Source organism: Dermacentor albipictus, chromosome 6, assembly GCF_038994185.2.
Source record: "Dermacentor albipictus isolate Rhodes 1998 colony chromosome 6, USDA_Dalb.pri_finalv2, whole genome shotgun sequence".
NCBI lineage: Eukaryota > Metazoa > Arthropoda > Arachnida > Ixodida > Ixodidae > Dermacentor > Dermacentor albipictus.
The window spans coordinates 25,198,923-25,221,392 of NC_091826.1; the positions used below are offsets into that span (position 1 = coordinate 25,198,923).

The 22,470-nt window shown below is 46.7% G+C and overlaps 1 protein-coding gene across 4 annotated transcripts in view; it reads left to right on the forward strand.

Annotated features, from left to right (window-relative positions):
- The window catches only part of LOC135896516 (mucin-19-like), a 379,214-nt gene that overhangs the window by 88,660 nt on the left and 268,084 nt on the right, over positions 1 to 22,470 (forward strand). The window contains exon 2 of one of the 4 annotated variants that reach the window (XM_070540182.1): positions 18,677 to 18,782. The exons of the other annotated variants lie outside the window; for them this stretch is intronic. The gene's annotated coding sequence lies outside the window, so the exon portion shown is untranslated. Of the gene's footprint in view, positions 1 to 18,676; positions 18,783 to 22,470 lie in introns of those variants that run through there. 4 annotated transcript variants of the gene reach the window in all.

A 22,470-nucleotide genomic window follows, 5' to 3' on the forward strand; every position in this document is an offset into this window, starting at 1 on the left:
GGCAAGATTTGATTTCCGATGAGCAAATTTTTTTTCAGTACGTGCTGAGCCACGAATCAGCCGCAATATGTAGGACAGCTCGTACTTGTAACTAAGCGTTTCAGGATTTTCTTCGGTTTATCGCCGAATTGATGCGAATAAGTCATAAACAGAGTTTAATGGATACATCAGCACGTCAGGTGGCACCAAACGTGAACAATGCTGGCATTTATTCAAGTTGCCGAGACATGCATCCGCCAAAAATGCAAAACGAACCACGATGCTGCCTGAATTACCTACGAATGCGGAGAAAGGTACAGTTCTTGTACGCCATGTGCAGTTTTTATACGCCAGATTACTGCGTTCGCAAGGTCCGGCTTCATAGTTTTGAAAGCGCTCAGACGAGAGACGCTCGCACCAGCGTACTAATATAACGGTAACGCAGTAAATTTCAGTTAGAAGCGAAAGCTAATATCTCAGTAACGGAAGCTTCGAGTCAGTGTGCAGTAGGTACTGCACACTTACTCGAATTCAGGTGGCAGCAAAGTACTCTCCTTGATTTGATTTCGCCATGATGCGAGTTGCTTCAGAGCAATCACGTGGACTACGAATTCTGGATTGAACCGTTGACTTGCTAAACGTAGCTAATCCAAGGATACTCCGATAAACGAAACTGTGCTTTCGAAGAAATGAAGCATTGCCGAACGCCAGCTGCGCATAAGGATGTTGACCTGATGTTGACCGGATGTTGACGAATGCTGCGCATAAGGATGTTGACCGGCGTTGACCGGATGTTGACGGGAAATCCACACTTTCGCATTTGCTTGCGCTCGGTGCCAGGTGTTGGGCTACACAGAGTGTAACCTATCGTACACATAGATCGCGGGATCGACTCCAGGCCACGGCGGCCGCATTTCGATGGGGGCGAAATGCGAAAACACCCGTGTACTTAGATTTAGGTGCACGTTAAAGAACCCAGGTCGAAATTTCCGGAGCCCTCCACTACGGCGTGCCTCATAATCAGAAAGTGGTTTTGGCACGTAAAACCTCATAATTTAATTTTTTTAACCTGTCGTACACACATGTGTAAAGTCTTACAACGAACCGACGTCACTACGGAGTTGATAGGGCATACTTAGAGTCATTCGCGTTGTATACACAGGTTGTTTCTTCTTTAAGAGAACTCCTTTTTTTTATAGAAGATGCTATAAGCCAAGTGAACACCGTGCTCCTGCGGACGAGTTCTTAGGCGAGGCGGACGTAATTTGCCGGTAATAACTTGAGCCCATGAACAACAGTTAGCAAAAAAAAATTTTTTTTTTTTAGTGCCTTTGGGGCAGTTGTTTGAATGGTGAATGGTGAAGCCAGTCACAATTTAATACACCCTCATTTTTTTAAGGAACCTTTAATATCGCGCCTAATTTGAGATATTTGCGATCAAGTTTCAACGCTAAGTCCAGGTGACATCGGAAGGGAGCGCCACGGGAGTGCAGTAAAGGTGGTCCCGCTATCTTATCAGGCCGAAACGCCCCGTGAGGACAAGCGCGATGCAGTTGGTAACCGAACGTTTCGGCCAGTCGGCGGCATTTAGGGTGCGATCTTGTACGCGTTCCAAAATGGAACGGAGGCGGTCCGTTCTACCGAGCGGCACACGATTAGTCAATTTGAACCGTGACGAATGTCATGACGTCAATTGTGACGTTATATCTGCTGTCAATCATTCCGTGTCGTCTGCTATCGGACGAACGCAACGGAACGGACCGCGTATTTCGAGGCGTAAAGAACGGACCACCTCCGTTCGACTTTGGAACGCGTACAAGATCGCACCCCTAATGACACGGCATGCTTTGCCTCGCAAGCGTGTGTGTAGCTGTGTCGGGTCACAGTTAGCCGCGGCTTGCTATCGTTAATACATCGCCCCAGACTTCCTTACGGGGCATTGCCCTCTGACGTGCAGGGGGACGAGCTCAGTCTCGATATTGCCTCGATTGAACTTTGGAATTTGAGACCATGAATCTCTCGAATTAGGTTCGATAGTCGAGGCTTCTGAAACAAGGTGTGCGTGAAAATGTCACTGCCTCCAAATCTGCCGTTTAAGCAATGGCCCCCAAGGCACTAATAAGTAGGTTAATTAATCTTATGAAGTTCTGGCTATTAGCGGCAAAGTACGTCCACCTCGCTTATGAATTAGGCTGCAAGAACGCCGCGTTCCCGGCTCTCGCTGCGTTAAGAAAAAATCTTAATTGTCTAAAAAAAAGAAAAAAGAAAGAGACACCCTGCAGAACACACGGCTCGTTTTTTGACGTTGAGAGTGTGGTTACTAGCGAGACGAGTGGAAGGGGAGGGGCGTGGGGGAAGGTGAGAAAAGAAGGAACAAGAGTTGTTTCCAGATTTTTGGTTCTACAAGAATACCCGCGAATGGGCGTAAACCCAACCAGAATGCTTTAGATTTAACAAGCCTGCAGCTGGGGCCAGTTGTGTGTTGTGTTGTTTCCTGCAATCTCTGTGCCCAGAGTTCTGTGGATTGTGTTCTCAATTTAAAAAAAAATGAAAAACTGCATGCTATTCTGAAGACAACCATCTATGGTGCAGCGAATAATTCCTTTTAGGGGGGTGATTTTTACCTTGAACCTGCGAATACTGTTAGCGAAATCTTCCAAGACTGTAAAAGTACAAGAATGACCGGGAACTCGTTGAAATCGGTGCGTTTTCCAATGCACGCAACATCAAGTACGTTGTCTTCACCATAGTAGTCCGCTTTCGGATGCGGCCAGAAACATGCCAGTTGAAGTAGGAATGACAGGTGGAAAATGCCCGGGAGTTTGGTGGTCGATTCACCGTATGCGATCGCCGAGGGTACTTATCTTTATTAACAGTTACGGCTCATTAACATCTTTATTAACAATTATCAATTATCTTTATTAACATATCAACATCACGCAAAGTCAAAAAAGAAGAAGAAAAAGCAGTTAGCGAGTGTCTCCTGAAAGAGGACTCGTTCACTATCTTGGAAAGGAGGACGAAAAGAAGGGAAAGAGAAAAAAAAAAGAAGGGACATCACACCGCAAGAAGGTACATCAAGCACGGTGCATGAATATTGCATTAGCGAGAGAAGTCTCCGTAGGCGAAAATAATCCTACGGCTACGTAGTGGGGCCTCGTGTCAATGCGAAGCTCAAAATTCTCGGTAATTAAGAAGTCGCTGATCGCAATTCACGAAGGTATAAGCAAGCTTGAGCTAGCTCAGCAGCGCATTGCGATGGCAGCTGAAAGATTGGGCGTTTTGACGAGGCAAGCGATCAAGCGTTTCATTGCACTGCACCCACGCCGTGCACGCAGACAACTTGCTGCTACCAAGGGTGCCGGAACATTCGTATGCAGCGGTCAGACAGCTCTGGTCATGACGCCTCGCATCGGGAGTCGTTATATATGCGCGGCCGGACAACGAATGGCATCCCGAATGCACGCGCGTTTCCCGAATCGCTTGCTGCTCAACCGGTCACGTGCTACGCTAACGTGTCGCCATAGGAACCGGGTGTGACTGCAGCAGAAGGCAGCAGCAGAAGGCAGCAGTAGCCGCCACTACGGGAAGGGTTAATCCGAATCTCTTGCTGCTCAAACGGTCACGTGCTACGCTAACGTGTCGCTGTAGGAACTGCGCGCGGCTGCAGCAGAAGGCAGCAGCAGCCGCCGCCGTCGGCGCCACTGGAATGGTTGATGTTTCTCCCTGTTTTTTTGTTTGTTTGTTTCTGGCATGTGTTCGCAGCGCGACGTTCGCAAATTTTGGCTCGACGAGTTGTTCACGCTTTACGACGTGATGACTGCGGCCGCGCAGGGGTGCGCGCAGAGCGATGAATGTATGCAAAACGGTGGCCCGCTTAATCGTTGGGTCCCAAGCGCCGCCGATTCTGCGAGTAAATCTCGTGCCAGTGTTTACTAGTCTGGCTATACGCGGCAAGGGTTCACGAGAGACCCACCGCCACAATGGCAACATTAAAGAAACATGCTTGTATAATCACTTCTAATGCGCATTAATTATGGTAAATATTGGGCTTATAGGGACGCTAAAGGAAAAAATGAAGACGCTAAATCAATGCACACCGACAAAATTTGTGCTTTCGAATCCTTAGTTACGTTAATTTCGCCCAGTGAGTGAGTAAAGACTTTATTTGAAAACAAGGTATTGACGGATGACCTTGAAGTTAGGCAGCCAAGAACCCCTGGGCCCGGGCGGCTTCTTCAGCTCTCTTGGTGACCTTGGCCTGCAGGTCAGGCTCGGAGCTGAGCAACACGGCCTCCCACTGCTCAGTATTACTTAATTCATGATTTGGGGGGGGGGGTGATTTTCAGCTGGGCACGACCACATAATATGGAACAGATCCGCTTTTTTCTTACAATGCTTACATGTATTATGGGATTGGTCGGGGTAGTAGTAGTGATAGGCTACGGGGTTGGGGTAGGTGTTTGTCTGAAGTCGTCTCCAAGCTACTTCTTGTCGCTTGTTAAGCGATTTGTGGGCTGGCGGGTACACTGCCCTGGCTAACATGTAGTGCTTAGTTATTTCCTGGTAAATGACCATGGGATCCCTTTCTGATCCTAGCGTGATCCGTCCGGGTGCTCGGTTGGCGAGTCCTCAAGCGGCAGTGTCGGCGGCATCGTTGCCGGGTAGGGAGGCGTGTGCTGGTGCCCAAATGATCTGGATTGGTCGTGGGTGTTGGTTGGCGTCTACTATGTGTTTTACGGGATCCGAGACTAGACCTTTCGCAAAATTGCGTACTGCTGCTTTGGAATCGCTAATAATGTAATGACAATGTGTGGAGGCTATTGCCAGAGCGATAGCCGTCTCTTCTGCTGTTTCAGAGCTTCTGGTACGGATTGAACCACCAGCGCGTATTTGACCTGAGGAATCCACCGTTGCAAGGGACAAACAGTTGCGTTCTATGTATTCTGCTGCGACGACATAGACCACGTCTTTGAAGGCGTGGAATTTCTTATGTGTGGCTTTGGACCGCTCGGCCAAATGTGTTTATTACTTAACAGGAAATGTAAACCGAATTTGCGCATTCTTTTTTCTTTTTCTCTCACCGAAACCCCAGTGCCGATACGTCAGTGTGACGTAACAGATTTCAAAGTATGTTGTCTCGTATTTGGGCCATTGTTAGCGCAGTGAAAGTCATCCAAACTTTATATCGTGAGACCCTAAAAAACAAAGACACCAAGGACAACACAGGGGAAATTACTTATACTTACTGATTGAATGAAATAAATGATAAATTAATGGCAATGAAAGTGGATGAAAAAAAAAACAACTTGCCGCAGGTGGGGATTGATCCCACGCCTTCGCATTACGCGTGCAATACTCGGGCCTCTCGGTTAACCCCCTTTCTTCTCGAAACTTTCTGTGCTGCCCATCAAAGCATGCAGAGCTTGGGGGTTTGGGTGAAACGAAGTCTCACTGCACGATCAGTAGTGTCAGCCGGCACGTCTCGTATAGGGGATGATGCTTATGATTATGATGATGATGATGATGATGATGTGGAGGAGGAGGAGGAGGAGGGAAGGGCGAGCGGGCACCTGCCCTTGCACTACGTCTAGATCTGCTCCTTCACTAGAGCTTCCCACTAAAATTACAAGTACCCGCCGTGGTTGCTCAGTGGCTGTGGTGTTAGGCTGCTGAGCACAAGGTTGCGGGATCAAATCCCGGCCATGGCGGCCGCATTTCGATGGGGGCGAAATGCGAAAACACGCGTGTACTTAGATTTAGGTGCACGTTAAAGAACCCCAGGTGGTCGAAGTTTCCGGAGCCCTCCACTGCGGCGTGCCTCATAATCAGAAAGTGGTTTTGGCACGTAAAACCTCATATATTTTATTTTTTTTAAATTACAAGAGATGGCGCTAGTGCCCACGGGCGCTGCGAGCGAGGTGGTCCAGCCAGCACGGAAACGATGGTTGTTTTAATAGATTTGCCTAAACTTCGTCCTTTTTTGGATCCGCACGGCTTTGCGACTTCGTAAATTGACCGCGTTCGACAACGTGTAGCGTCATAAATGCAACTAGCAAATGATTACGCGTCTCAGAAAGGAAAAAAAGAAAAAGTATTGCCCCTCGTGCGCTTAGAAAATTTATGATTGCTCGGAAATTTAGAAAGGTAGAGCGTAATCAGTCGCTGCACAAGGATGCCCGAAGCCGAAAACGCGAGTATTACGTAAATACATGTGTGCCACCCATCATCATCCTGATAGCTGAACGATATCGCGGTGCCCGAGTCTGCTGCACTATGGTTTCTCGTGCGCCCTATTCAGAAATGCATCTTAACTTGAATCCCGCGCTCGTCTTGATTTCAATGACGCCAGTCGTGAGCGCACCAGAGGGAAACGAATAGAGCGTCGTGGGCGCACTCGCATCAGGCGTCACTTATATCAAGTCAAGCATGGGCTTCAAGTTGAAGACGCATTTCTGAATACGGGGGTAAGCCGTGGATCTTAAACCCACAAATTAACGCTCCGACAAACCGCGCCATCGACAAAATACGCAGGCGCCGACAGCGCCCATTGTTTCACACTAGCGGCAGTGGTTGTTGCGAGCGTTAAGGTGCACCTGACCAAATAGTAATCCGGTTGAGTCAATTATTTCGTCCAAGCCTGTCTGCGCTAAAAATAACATTGGAGTTAAAACTACAAGATTTTACGCGCAAAAGGCAGCCAGGAACTGATTAGGAGGTGCGCCGAAGCGCGGGACTTCGAATCGAGTTCGATCACCCGTGGTTCTTTATGACGTGCACCTAAATCTAAGTGCACGAGCGTGCTATTTTTCTTTCTTTTTTTGCATTTCGCCACCTCCAGAAGATGGCCGCCGTGGCCGGTATCAAATCTGACATCTCGAGCTGTGCAGCTTAAAGCCATATCGAGTCGGCTACCGCGGCGAGTTTCCCATAGAAGGCAACCGTTTCCATATCGCTGAAGCTTCCACGCTTGTGCAGGTAGGGTCAAACTTTTACGGGATGTGGGTTTCATGAAAAAAAAAGAAAGATTTAGTTTTAGCCCTGCTTCAGCTTGCAGTCATTAAATCAGTACAACACTCTAATGACCGCGTACGACAGCACACGCAGCGCTCCTGAAATCCAGGCTGCTTGCCCAAGCTCGGAAATATTGCGCTCTTTCTCAGAAGAAAAAAAAAAAGCGTCCTGTGAAGTTTTGATCCTGCCTGTACATAGGCCAAGCAATTTTTCTGGCGTCACGCCCCCCGTGTATGGCGGGAACGGTAAAGCCATGGAGGGCAAATACAAGTCAGAATTTACTGCGAACAATGTGTCTTGTCTGAATATACCCGACCTGAAGTGCAGTGAGGCATTGGCCTACCAACCTGACGTCATAACTGAAAGGTCCTGAGGGTATCGGTTATCGAGGAGTTATGATAATCCCCGGAGTTAATGACTACGCCATAACCGTCCACCGGCTGAAATGTCAACCTATACACAGGCTCCGAGATCGGCCATGGCTGCCGCTTTGTTCGCAGCCTGTGATCTGCGGAGATGAGAGGATACCACTGCACACGACGCGAAAGTAGAAAAAAAGAAAGATCCCGATCCGGAGTTCTTTTATCACTGCTCGTTGACCACATATTGCACGCATACCGTCTGGCTGAAGCCTGACGTTTGACCTTATCGGCTGGTGCAGCTGAAAGGAAATGTTAAAGGTGACGAACAAAAGCACCTTACCGTCATTGTTTCCCTCTCTCTCTCTCTTCTCTGAAATATATTGTGTTTTTTTTGCATTCCTCCCTCGCATACCGGAAGCACTTTGTCACATCTCAGAGTCAGGATAGTCACGCCATATATTCAGTATGCTTACAAGGTGTACCTTAATTTAAATTTCTAACGTGTGGACGAGACGGAAGGTGGCCTACCGCTTGATCGAAGCCAGACAGTATTAAAAATGTACGGCAGGTATGTAGTTGGTTCGGGAACGCAAGTCGATTGACGGACGAGAAAGAGAAAACGCGTTCTCAGGACCGATCGACGTTTCTTTAGTAGAAGATGCACAAAAGATATTATGCAAAATAATTCAAGTAGGGTGCCCTCAGCAAAAAGGCCTCCGACGCGATGTACGGATTTTGCTTACTCTACATAGAAAAAATAAGAAAGAAGGAATTGTTAGCAGCGAAATGCTCTGCTTAACATGCAGCGAACATGTAAATTAAGTGGCACTTCAGTGAATGCGATTTAGTTCCTAAAGTTACTCTGAGGCGGCACGACGAGGTACGCGAATTAATTCAGCAAACTCGCAACCGACTTAGGAGTCTCATCTTTGTGATGGTTTATTCTGTAGAACAGGGGGAGATGTCGCAGCTGCTTGCAGGAACTAATTTAGAACAAGGAAACGAATTATGGAAATTTCACCGCGATAAAATGGGCGAGACAGTGCATTATAAATGAGGTAGTGCTCATAACGAACCTTTGTGCGGCAAATTTACCCATAACGAATAACAGAACTGAAACTTCGGTTCACGAGCAACAGGCTTGACTTACAGCCTGCCCATAAACGCATCTATATACCGATGCTAGAACTTCTCGTGCGATAAGTGCACTGTAGAAGGTTTTTTTTTTATAACAGCGAAGTTCTATGTTGCCGATTCGTGCGTCCATCTGTCGTATGTGCGGCAAAAACTCCTCCGGTGCGACCCATGCGCATGCGTGGAAAAAGAAAGAGAGGCGCGCGATTGGCTGCTCCAGTAGTGACGTCGTTGCTCTCCGCCGCAGCCGAGAGCGCAGGCAGCACTTTCTCTCCGGCTCCGAAATGGATAGGCCACGCGTCATACGTACTCCTGAGGAGCAGGCAGCTTTCGATCAGCAACGCCGCGAGTAGAACCGGGGAACGAGATCGTCTACGCCGTGGCGATGCTGCAGCCCAGGCACAAGAACAAGCTCGTGCAGCCGAGCGTAAGCAGCAACTGCGTACCGGCAGTTGCTGCGTACCGCGTACCTGCGGCAACTGCGTACCGGCAGGATCCGGCAGCCTACCAAGCCGTCGTTTAACGAACCGTCGAGCAGGGATGGTCTGACATGGCCACGCTTTATTATGTATGGTGGCTTTAACTGAGCACCGCGGGAAGCGAGGAGGGTATGCTGTAGGATGTGTTTCATTGAGGACGTGGCAAATTGGGGGGATGGGTGCCAGTTTGGATTTGCCTCTAACTGGCTGGCTGCGCACTTGTCAGTGCGATCGCATGCAGCACAACAACTTCGCTCAGCAGTTAGTGAAAGGGGTTGGGGGAGGGGAGGGGGGGAGGCTTTTGTTCGTCACCCAGACTACGAGAGGGGTGTCACCTGCGCATGTATTCTGAAGGCTGCGGCAGGGAATACTGCAGCGGACTTCGGCGACGTTGTGCGCATGCGTAACGAACAAGTGTTTCAAGAAAATTCGGTGCAGCTCTTAAGAAGAACCACTGCTGTCGCAGGAAATGAGTTCAGAGTCACAATAATCGCTGAAGCCTGCAAGTGGTTGTGTTTTTGAAGCGTTCTCTACAGGATGTATTTATTCTAGATGGCCCTCACAATTCAGTTTCCACGTATGAGTGAATGATGCCTTCTACGACATATGGAAATCGCCTGTTCTGAAAAGTACACATAGGGCTCCGCTAAAGTGGAGGTGAAAGTTTTGTTACAAGCTAAGGTTACGCTTAAGCAGATGTTACGCTTTAGCCAAGGTTACGCATCCGCAAATGCTCGCTTAGGCGAGAGAAATAGAGCGACTGAAAAGAAATATTTATTACTGTAAGCATAGAAGTTGACTGTTGACTGATGGCTTACTAAGCATAGAAGTTGCCTTTTAAGTTCACTTCAGAACTAAAGTCTCGTCTATACACCTCGACTTACCGTGGTTACGTGGTTGCCGACACCGCTATGTATTGCAATTCCCCACTTTATAGCAGTGTAAATGCACTGTTTGTATGATTGCCCACAGAATGGCGCGATAATGTGTGGATATCAAAGCGACAGTCAACGCCAGTTTCTTGATAACGAAAGCAACTTCGTAGAAATTCGCGAATTCTCTCATCTAAACAGAAAAGTCAGCATAACGAGCGCCGTGACCTTTGCTCCACTTTCAGGGCAACGATGTAAAAGAATTTGCTCCCTTAAAGTTGAACCAATCTATAATTCGCACCCTTAAACGCAAAAGTGGTCTCAGCGCGTGAGACATAGACCAACGTGTGTGCGTTTTTCTTTCTGTCTCCCCTTTATACCCTTTCCCAAGTTCAGGGTAGCAAACTGGATATCTATCTTCCGGTCAACCTCTCTGCCTTTCGCATCTCGTTTATCTATCTCTCTATTACCTCTTATATATATTATGGGTTTTACGTGCCAATACCACTTTCTGATTATGAGGCACGCCGTAGTGGAGGACTCCGGAAATTTCGACCACCTGGGGTTCTTTAACGTGCACCTAAATCTAAGCACACGGGTGTTTTCGCATTTCGCCCCCATCGATATGCGGCCGCCGCGGCCGGAATTCGTTCCCGCGACCTCGTGCTCAGCAGCCGAACGCCATAGCCACTGAGCAACCACGGCGGGTCTATTAACTTTTAAGTACGCTATTACAAAGTTTACACTCTTTGGCGCTTATCTTGTCCCACGGCAATAATCGTCCATCTTCCGTTCTCGCGTTCCTTTTCTTGAAAACTCGGCGCTCGCTACTTTCCTGTCGAGAATGCTGGGTCACGCTGATAACGCGCAACCCTTTCGCGACTTGGAAGTACTGGGCTCGCAGCGTTAACGAAAGGAAATGCGGGCAAGACAGATGAGGGTTATTGCTGCGGGACAAGATGAGACCCAAAGGGCGTAAACATTTTTTAAGCGTGTATCTATATTACTTGACAGTGTAGACGTGGTCATTGAGAGCCTATTACGCGGCAAGAATTCGAAGCAATCTCGCTGACCGCTATCGTTGTCCATTCAGTAAGAAACGCTGCGTTGGATATGGGTATGTTTATTTATTTGCTGAAAGGTCTCTTGAGACATCACATGATGGAATGGGTGGTTTATGGTATACGAAGATATTACAAGTTACAGTGGAATGTGTTCGATGAGTCGCTTCAATGCAAGTGGGTCCATGATAGTGGCAACTTCGGTGAGCAGGCCATTCCAGTCTCCCGCTGTGCGCAGAAAAAGATGATTACCGAAAAGTCACGGTAAGGGCTTGCGGCGGATCTACTGTCTTAGAGTGACTGGTGGGGGCAATGCGACGTGCTCTCTTTATGCACGAGTTGTCAAAAAGCAAAGACTGGAAAAATTTATGAAAAATGCTTAAAGCGTGCTATTCTACGTCGTGAGGCTAGATCGGGTTAGCTTATTTGGGGCTTTTAGTGCCCAAATCTGGCGTTCAGTTGAAGACCATTGTAGGCGTACGAGTTCGACCTTGACTTTTTCCTCGCACACTCAATTGGATTGAAGCATTGGCTGTTCAGCCTTCGCCGGAGGCCCTTGTGATCACCCGTATATGCGTGACGCAGGATGAAAAAAAGGGGGGGGGAGAGAAGAGAGAAAAAAGAATTTTTTTTGCCCCTGCAATATTGAGAAATGAAGGTTTATAATGGTCCGCCTCTTGTGCACACAAAGGAAGAATGCGCAATAATCTCTCGAAGTACTTCACGTGCGCAGCGCTTTGGTAAAATCAGTTAGGCGAAAGTAGAATGAATGGTCTCGGCGGCGCACTAATACCGAGTGGGAAATTATCTCCGACATACGAAGTCGAGCCTTTCCTTCGCGAAGTCGTGATGCTCCTGGATATGAGTCTCTCATTTCGCAACTAAGCCGTTCTGGACTAGGCGACTACGTCTATTTCGTCTTTTCTGCTTCTCCTTCTTCTTCCTTTAATTTTCCTTCTCTTTCTTGTTGTTGTTGCCGCCTCGTTCTTCTCTGTTCGCGTAAGTTAGACAGTCGTGGGAATACCTCTGAAAAAATAAAAAAAAAGAAGCGCAGCTTTCAAGCTGCATACGAAATGAGTTCTACCACGTACCGGTCGGTGAAGCGAGCAAGGCATTAACGGTTAATCCAGCCATTAGAAGGACTCTCATGGTCCAGAGGAGACGGTGGGAAGGCATCTTCCGAGTCCAACATGGCGTCTTCGCACCGCGAAGGCAATGCGAAACTTGCCGGGCCACCGCGCAAAAAGTTTTGCTCGGAAAAAGCAAAGGAGCTCCTTAAATCTGTAGAGCCGGCGGGGCGAAAGCTAAGACGCTAAGCCGCCGGAATTGCGAACGCGGGCGAAATCTTGAAGCTCTTGCTGCTGGAACTTTTTTCACTCCTAGTAGACGCGCCAGTTTTGCACGCGAACCGTTGGACGGTCGGTCGTTATTGAAGTAAACGAGATGCGCACGTGGCATTTGGCATCCACTATGCACGGCCTCTTTCTCATCTCAGCGTCGCGAATTAGCCGAAGAAACCCCTCCCGGCTCTGTCTCCATTCCCTCACTTCAGCGAAAAAAAAAAATTAAGGACACCTAGACGTTCGTGTTCCAGACAGGAGCAACTGCTTCACTCACTAAGTCCACCTTCTGGTGACCTTAAGTCCTTTCGCTCCTTTGATGTCATTCGCGATATAACTTCGCTATCTTCCTGCTCTGATTTGTTTATTTGTAGACTTGCCTCGTATATTATCGTTAAGATGCCTTCTACATCCGTGCCTTCATGCTACGACGTTGACATCCATACATGCGTGTACTCCAATGTACCAAGGGTTGTACCAATGGTCTGCCACACGCCTAAAAAATGTCGTTCTCATTACTGTTAGTTGTCACAACGTTCACTACCCAGATATTACAGCGCTTGGTAATGATATATGGTGGTGGTGATGTTGCAACATACAGGGTTAGCCTGGAAGACCTGGCAGGCAATTGTGCCGCCTGAGCTTCTCTTTCTGCGCCAAATACGCACGTCACCAATATGCCCGTAAGTACCGTCTATCGCAGAACTGTTAGCAGAATGCGTGACACTTTCTTGCGTACTACCCGCGGACCTTCCGGGAAGACTAAGACATAAGAAAGACATAAGATCGGCAAGACATAAAATACACCACCACATCCCTTTTCTGAAAGTACAGCTTATGTCACCCAGCCGTCATACACATCATCTCGCTCTGACCACAGTTTCGAAGTTGGTGTGCCTTCTTCACGTACCAGACTTTGTAGCAATGCACTCATCCCTAGCACAAGCAAGGATTTGAACCACTTCCCCTCCACCGTCGCAGCCATCCTGGATACCGATACCTGCAAAATCACCATTCATGAAAGGCCACGTTTAAAATGCCTGTGTATCTTGCACAAATGTTTTTGTTAAGTTAACCCACTCCTTTCTGTAAGGCCTTCAGGCCTTGAAAGTATGTTAAATGAATGAATGAATGAATGAATGAATGAATGAATGAATGAATGAATGAATGAATGAATGAATGAATGAATGAATGAATGAATGAATGAATTATTTATGAACTAGTTCGACACGTTCGAGAGGAAATCCTCTTCTTCCCATGGTGTCCAGAAGAATTCGCAGGACGAGATGAAATGTACTATGCCGCCCATTTCATTGCACTCACTGCAAAATGCAGAGGCCGCACCGTTAACATTAAACAACCGTACATTCGCTCGGGAGTGCAGGCCGATCCTGTTTCAGTGTGTATACCTTCGCATGTTGGCACCACTGGTAAAGAAGGAGCTGATGCTCTCGCCAATAAAGCGCTTTCGAGGCAGCCAACAGCGAAAGCTTCCTAACCAGTTCTTTCCTAGCAATCACCGGTTTCCTAACAATTCGCTGCCACTTTCGTTCGCTTTGGAAACGACCACTTTAGCCTTGTCTTGTAAGGGGAGTTAGTCGCATGGAAGCCACCCTTATATGCCTAGCAAGAACAGGATTGGTAATGGTAGAGTTATTGAGCCTGTGACGCCATTTGCGCGGATCCACTCCCGAATATTCCAGATTAGGTTCGATAAGTTGTTACAGCCTAGAAACATCATATCCTGCGGAGCTAACATCGTGTTGAAGTGGTAGATAAGGCCCATTAGTCGCAGTAGTCATCTTTTCTATCCAACAGTGTTACTAACTCTACCGTTACCAAGCAAAATTATATCAAGGCAGGTAATGTTGTAACCAGTTAGTAAATATAACTAGCTTTATTAAGTAGTGTACCGCAAGGAGTGGTTGGAAAAAGAGAAGCAATACTGAGTTCGAGGAAGGTGGAGTGATCAGATTAGATAATGGCAATGTACAGCATGGTCGAGCGACACGGAGCTGCAGCACCTGCAGATTGCTAGCTTAAGCGTCTACATACTGCATATCTGAAACTAGCAGCATTTTATTTTCTCTTATTAAATAAAATTATAAAATCGATTAATCGTCTGAACTATCGTGCCTAATTTACCATTGTAACAGACGAAATTATACATTTTTGTCGTTTATTGTGCAAAGCATGCTGAGTACCCAGAACTGCAATTTTCTGAAACTTCAACAATTGTGCAATTGTATTCAACAAAATTTTAACAGCCGTGATCTTTATTTATGATCTCATCATTTAATGAACTATAAAGACAAACAACGACTACTCAAATTTGAGTGGCGTCATCTCTAAATGCTCAGCTTCATCTTCCAGAAGAAAGTCTCAAAAGTGAATTCCGAGAATGTTTTTTTATTTGGTACACCTTTATGTCTTCGCCGATAGCATCTCAACTCTCACTGTAGGCGATGATGTCTTGTTTCTAAAGTGGCGCTTCGATTCCGGCAATAAACAAAAGAACTCCGCTGGACAATCTCGACCCAAATGGAGCGTTAGACCAAAGGGAAAATAGGAGGCCCTCTTTTAAACAGCCACCTTTCTTTTCCTCCAAGTCTTCCGGTCATGGGGTAGTAGGGAAACGATAAAGACACGGACACCTGAGCAGCTATTGAAAAACGATTGTGCTCTAACTTCGTATGTATGGGAGAACTTTTGTTGCTAGCTGCACATTTCTGGTACTCGATCCTGTTGGCTACGCGTTTTAAAAGTGATCTCTGTAGCGAACTCCAGCTAATGCAACGGTATCTGGTATGTGGACCATGGAAAACGGTAAAGGTAAGAGAGAGAGAAAAAAATGGATGAATTCGGGTTTAGTTTAGGGAAAGCCTGCTTCAGTAACATTTAAAAAAAAGATATGTGTCTCGGTGTAGGAAGCGAACATTTTGGGCCTCTTGGTGATCTACATAGCACAATAACATGCAGGGCAGGAATGCGAGGAGAACGGGAAGCGACACACGTACCCACTGCGAGTACTTGAAACAAGTTTTGTTGTGCTGAGTTCGAAGCTGGTGTCTTTGACCTCGGCTGAGGAGGGAACATTTCGATGGTGGGGGCGGCGGGGAAGTGGAACAAGGAATGCCAGAAAAATGTTCGTGCGCCCAATCTAGGTGAAAATGTTCTTTTCTCGGAATCCGCCTCTACAACGTGCGCCTCGTAATCAGATGGTGGTTCCTTGCGAGTAAAATCCCAGATTAAAAAAAAAATAATAATGACAATTGGAATGGTGCGCTTTGTGTACTCGTAGTCACCGTCGTGTTGAAATCGTGGTGTGCTGCACCACGTGATAACGTTGTCGCAGGATTAAGGAACGCGTGCCAGGTCCACGCGGGACGATGAAAACGTCGAAAACGCTTAACAGGAGGCGCAAATAATACGACGCCATGACGGGACAACGGGTGTCACCGTTTGAGAGGCGGTATAATTCAGCATTTCCCGGTTATGGACGGCTGCACTATACGCCGACTTGGCTTTCACATGCCGGTCACATTACAGTGTGCAGAAGAGTCCATAGGAGACACAGCCTCTCCCCGCAACGAATTTCGGAGCACGAAGTCCAAAAACGAAACTATAACAAAGGCAGAGAGAGATGGAAGAAGGGGACAAAAAGAGTTTGGTCCCTGTCTAAGGCATCGACCCGGTAATCGACGAGCGCAGTGGCGGAGCCTCACATAATACTCGCCTAAAATTGAAGCTTAGAGTTGAAGTTGTTAGGAAAGGCAACTTTCTTTCTTTTCTTTATTTCTTTAGTGAGTTCCGTGCCCCTAGAATTTTTTGCGTTCGACTGTATAAACGTACTGGAGGCGCGCTTAAGAGTATCAGACAATTCAAATTTCACTTGCCATTGTAGCTCTAATAGATAGATAGATAGATAGATAGATAGATAGATAGATAGATAGATAGATAGATAGATAGATAGATAGATAGATAGATAGATTGATTGATTGATTGATTGATTGATTGATTGATTGATTGATAGATAGATTGATAGATTGATTGATTGATTGATTGATAGTTAGATAGATAGATTGATTGATTGATTGATAGTTACATAGATAGATTGATTGATTGATAGTTAGATGGATAGATGTATGTATGTATGTATGTATGTATGTATGTATGTATGTATGTATGTATGTATGTATGTATGTATGTATGTATGTATGTATGTATGTATGTATGTATGTATGTGAAGAGACTGAGAGAGGGAGGACGGAAGGAGGTCGTCCCTACGCGGGTATGGTTTGCTACCCTACAGAGGGGGAGAAATCATTCACACTGAAACGTAGATTCACTGATATATCGCCACTAAAACCAAGCATAACGGGTACACCAGGATCAGCGAAACAAGAAAACAAAAGAGACGAACGAAAAAGCAAGCAGGTTAGTTACGATCATTAGATAGTAACGATAAAGTAGTACAATGAATGTTAGACATACGTAAAAAAAAAAGAAGGAAGCCACTTTCATTAAACTTAGCGTCTCCTTCGCCGCCGTTTGTCTTCTGTTTCTTTTCACTTCCTAGCTTTGGCCACTTCTGCCGTTGATGCAGCGGCCCCGAGTTTCTCATTAAAGCAGAACAAGACGCAGGAACTACAAGCGAGTATGCGAAGCGCAAACAGAAGCTCTACTTAGAGGCATGGCAGTAATTACTCGAAGAGGGACACCTTCGCCAGAGTCCGCGCTAGATGGGAGCGCCGGACAGCTCGCAAAAAAGAACACACACAGAAAAAAAAAATCAGGAGGAAAGACTATACCAGTGCCGTCTCAGTCGGGCGTTATTCGCGACGCTCCTAAACTTCGCGCCTGTTTCGCCTCGAACTTTTTCTTTTCTTCTGTGCGTTCGCAAACACAGCACCACTGTCCAGGCTTTTCGTTAACGGCGTTCCTTTCATGGACGGCGCTTTCCTCAAGCAACTGCGCCTGTCGGTAACAGGAGCCACGCAAGCCTGTACGTCGTAAGAAACGCCTACGCTTGGGCGGGATATCTTGAATCCTCTTATCTCATAGTGCTGTTCTCTTTGGAGGTCTCTCTCTCTCCTGCCCTCTGTCGGAGGCAAGCTGCACCGTACTGTGGTTGATAGAGCTGGCAGCACAATATTAATTGCGGGGGCTTCACGTCGAGAAGCTGGACAATGGGCTAAGTCCGAGGTTTGTGTATACTGATGGGCTGGCCTGGTTCAATTAACCTGGTTCTAGCGCGCGTAAATTAAACTTGAAATATTACCGGTCCGGGCGAACGCTGCTTTCAGGACGTCTAATCTAAACCACAATTTATTACTCATAAAAGCAGAACTATATGGAAGCGGGATCACCGCAAGCCTAGTTAACTGTACTAGATAAAGTTGATATAGGCAGTTCACGCTAGATTACGATGTGGCCAGCAACACGGCAGCTCATACAGGCGAGGTTGCTATTTTTCGCCACCCCGGTTCAAAAGTGATGTTATTAGTGATATCATCATCATCATCGTCATCATCCTCCTCATTATAATCATTGTCATCATCATCGTTATGCACCAAAAAGTTTTAGAAAGCATCAATAACGAGCTTGTTTGCTATGTGCCGCCCCACCCCATCCCCGTTTCAAGGGAAACATCAGCATAATCATCATCATTATTATCAATCTCGGTTATTGTTTTTGCTTCATGTATCGCCCAGCGCTCCTGATCTTGCAGTAATGTTGGCATACATGGATGATACGCGAGTGTCACAAACGAGAAGTGTCAGCTAACGTCTAGCAAGAAACGAAACATTAATCTAACATCTCTCGTGAGAGTCCCGTTAATATGTGAGGCTACGGGCCCCGCCTACGGGTGCATTCCACAGCACCGCTTAGTTTTAACGGGACACAGTCTGAACGTCCCTGCCTTGCGTTTTCAAAGCTGTTTCTCGCGCAGCTCCTCGAAACACAAAGCTCTCGCCACTTCCGCGCTGTCGTCTCCCCCTCCCCCACCGTGGATTCTTCAAAGGAGAGAGAGAGATAATCTAATGATATCTGTAGAGGCTAGCCTAGTCACAGCCCTGGCATGCTAAGCTCCAGGTGAAATCGCGATGGATGAAAGGAAGGCAGTGAGTTGAAAACAGTAAAGGGAGCTCAAACAATAACACGTACGCGCCGCTTTTCTTCCAAGAAACTTCCTTCCAAGAAACTTCCGCCTGGTAGGTCCATGGACGTCGCTCGCAGTGCCTCACTCAGAAGAATGCCGTCGCTCGGTCTTCTTCAAACGCCGTTCCTTCGCGCGGGTAAAAGATGTTAATCGCTTCTTCGAGCTCCTCGCGTGAATGGAGCGCTGTACGTAGACTGCGAGAAACGCTGACCGCAGGCTTGTCGCTTTCTCGTGTAAAGTGTATTTTTTTATATATTTTTGTTTTACCTCAGGATTCCAGACTGTAGAGAACGTTCGCTCTCCTTGTCTCTTCAGAAAGCCCGGCTGGTCTTGGATGGGCATACCACGACAGCATGCTCGGATTCACGGAAGATAAACTGATGTCGTATATAATGAAAGCTTCCTTGCAAGTTCTTCCTTTGTTTCATTTTTTACTTAAGTAACCTATGCTGGAATGTGGGCTGCTGAGGCCGTATAACTATTACGACATAGCATGCGGGTGCTTTGGAACTCTATAAGTTAACAGATGCTTGAATCCCAAGATGTTGCTTACTAAAATTAGTCTTGTAAGCTTTATATATCCTCTTGGCTTCAACCATTACAAGTTAGAGTTATTACAAGTTAGAGTTCAACCATTAGAAGTATAGAATTGTAGAAACAACTATATTTACCACTTAATAATGTTCTTCATACTTTGCCAAATGTGAGATTTTTCTAAAGCTTAGCGAAGGCGAACAATGAATAGTTTGTATTACTATTTCTAAAGGCTTTTAGCTAATTCTTACACCATTTTCCTGTTTTAATAGGATATGGGCGAATGCTAGTCGCAGTGGTTTCTCTGTTTCGCAGCATGTTTAGATATGTTTTACTTTTAGCATGATATATTGGTGAACACTGTTAAGAAATTGTGGGGCTTCACGTGCCAAAAGCACGATCTGATTTTGAGGCGCACCCGCCTTGGTTGCTCAGTGGCTTTGGCGTTCGGCTGCTGAGCACGAGGTCGCGGGATCGAATCCCGGCCCCGGCGGCCACATTTCGATGGGGGCTAAATGCGAAACCACACGTGTACTTAGATTTAGGTGCACGTTAAAGAACCCGAGGTGGTCGAAATTTCCGGGGTCCCCCACTACGGCGTGCCTCATAATCAGAAAGTGGTTTTGGCACGTAAAACCCCATAATTTAATTTAATATTGAGGCACCCCGTAATGGGGGACTCCGGAAATTTAAACCGCCTGGGCTTCTTTGATGTGCATCTGAATCCAAGTACACAAGCGTTTTCGCATTTCGCACCCATCGAAGCGGGGCCGCCCTGGCCGTGATTCGAACCCTCGACCTCGTGCTTAGCAGCCCAATGCCGCAGCCAGTAGAGAGAGAAAGAGAGAGAAAGGCAAAGGAAAGACAGGGAGGTTAATCAGAGATTATCTCCGGTTGGCTACCCTGTACTGGGCGTGGGGAAAGGGGATGAAATAGATGAGAGAGAGAAAATGATAAGAAAAGAAATAAAGAAAGGAACTATAAACACACAAACACATGCACACACGAACTGTTTCTGTGGGCCACAGCCAGTAAGCAACCACGGCGGGTTCTGACCAGTGTCGACATATGCAAAATTCTGCCAGTGCGCTTACTCACACGTATTGTTTGACTCGTCTTTGACAAGGGATGTCGCCTAGAAGTCTAAATAAAACAGAGCCCGTACTCACAGCATCACGTGGAGGTACGATCGTTCGTACGATAAAATTTCAACCAATCCCGATTCTGCGTGTACAATTAGTAAAAGCGGCTGGCTAATGGCAAAGAACACTTACGAGCGAAAAACTTTGTGAATTCGGCTCTATATATGACGGCAGCCAATCGACAGTAGTGTCAACAGGTGTGTCTACGCGGGAAAACATATTGCGATTAGCTTGCACCCGCTATCTGACAGTGCAATACTTAAGAGGGCAGCCAGTCAAGAGACGTTGTGCCGTGCCGACGTCACTGTCAGCGTCCTTATTCATTGGCTAGTGCAAGTGTAGTTTACGTAGTGCTGCAGGGCTTTACAGAGGTACAAAAAATGGTTTTTGTTGTGCTTGGGTCATTCTTTTTACCCCGGTCCTTGCGCCCGACAATTCGAAGCATGTTAACGTAAAGTGCTCGAGCCATGAACCGGAAAAAAAAGAAAAGAATAAAATAAAGGATGTTCACTGCAACTTTAGTGTCACTCACATGGGTGCGCCATCTGTGGCAGTCTGCACAGATGGCCTCCTTCGAAGGAGATACAAGCACGCTTCTACGCTCATTTTCTCGCATCATTGCTCGAGCCAAGAAGCGCAAGCTCTCGTTGCAGTGAGGACGGTTGGTGTTAAGGGGCTTTCTGCCGAGAATAATCTGCTGGAGGTTCACTGGATCTCACAGCTGTGCATGTTAATAACGCTTGCATGGTTTCGAACAGGCTTTGCAGTGAAGGCAATAACGTAAAACCCTAATGTTGCTGTGAGAACGGGATCTGTTGGCAACACTGCCACAAAAGAGAACAAAAACGACTAACGAGAGCTCTGCAAGCTGGCCAAATTGAGGAGCGCTCCGAACTGGGGAACATATTTACTTTTCCTATCTTTTTGGTGGAGAGGCAGACCGTTTTATTTATTTCTAAGCCTATTCCCTTCGGATATGCCACGAGCGATTTTGTCTTCAATCGTGTTTTATTCATTCGTTTAATATTTTACAAGACTCAGAGTGCTCTGAACAATACGTTGCCTCATAGGCATCCAATCATGACTTGGAATTTTCTGAAAGAAAGTACGTGCCTTCGTTGTGGATCATATTAACAGCCTGTGCTTGACTACCGGGTGTTACGCAGAACGCATAGTTTCGGTTTCATGTCCACTAACTAGATGAGCGTAGAGATGACTTGTGGACGTTTCTTCAGATAAAACCCCTCTAAACGAAATTGATGCGCAAACCAAGCAACGTCTGGTTAGAGAGGCCTTTTGTCTGGAAAGTGTCCATGAAGCGAAGTACGAGATCCTAGCAATCGCGATTAAGGCACGGCTGCTAGAAAGGGCTTCTTCAGACTCTGGAGTCCTGCGCACAACACAGGCTTCGAAGTCAATGGTTCTGAGCCGCAGAAGCAGTTGGCGGGGAGGGAGAGAAAGAGTTCTTTTTTTTTTTCGGCCGCTTTCGAGTTTCCAGTGAATGGTCCTCATATAGGAGGCCTCAAGTTGCAGCCGTACGTATTTGCGGATACGCTCATTATCTTGTGCCATTCCCGGAGAAATTCATTCGGGCGCCCCGACAGGGTTTCACTGAGGTGATGGCAGGTTTACTTCGAAGATGAGCGCCACTAACCGTGAAAGCTGCTCTTGAAGTGCTCAGTGCCTGTCTATCGTCGGCGTTAGACGGCTTTCAATGAGTCTTATTTCCAGAAGCCATTTGTTGTAGGCACTTTTGTTTTGCGTCCTTCGCGACGTTTCTGCAGAATTTTATCAGTACAGTTCAGGGCAAAGGGCTTCACGGAACGTTCTTTGTATTTGTTTTGTTTGGAATTGACCGTAGTAGTGGTGTTATAGAGGTTATAAACAGGGATAAGGTGCCCCTGAAACGCGGGCCAACGTTTCAATAGGAGGACCTATCTTCGTCAAAGGCGGCCTCGTCATCCTCGGCATGTTAGAGTTAACGGGTTAGTGGATTGACGTCATGTGTTGCATTTTTCCATTGTTATATCTGTGCAATATCCTTTTTTACGCGGGACTATAATAATTTGTTTGTAAATATAAACCAGCCGTCCTGTTGTCTCTGTTGCTATGTTGTTCATAGTAAGGTTCGTTACAGCGCAACACAAGACGAGGACAAAAAAAGGTATAAAACGACTACACGGCACTCGTACCTTCTTTTATACCTTCTTTTGTCCTCGTCTTGTGTTGAGCTGTGACGAACATTGCCATGAATCCCAACCAACTGGCCCAACTTGCCGTCTTGATGCTATGTTGTTCTGCTGTCTAACACAATGTCGTGTGCTCGAATACCGACCTCTGCGGCCGCATTTATATTCGGGAAAAATGAATGAATGAATAACCGAAGAAAC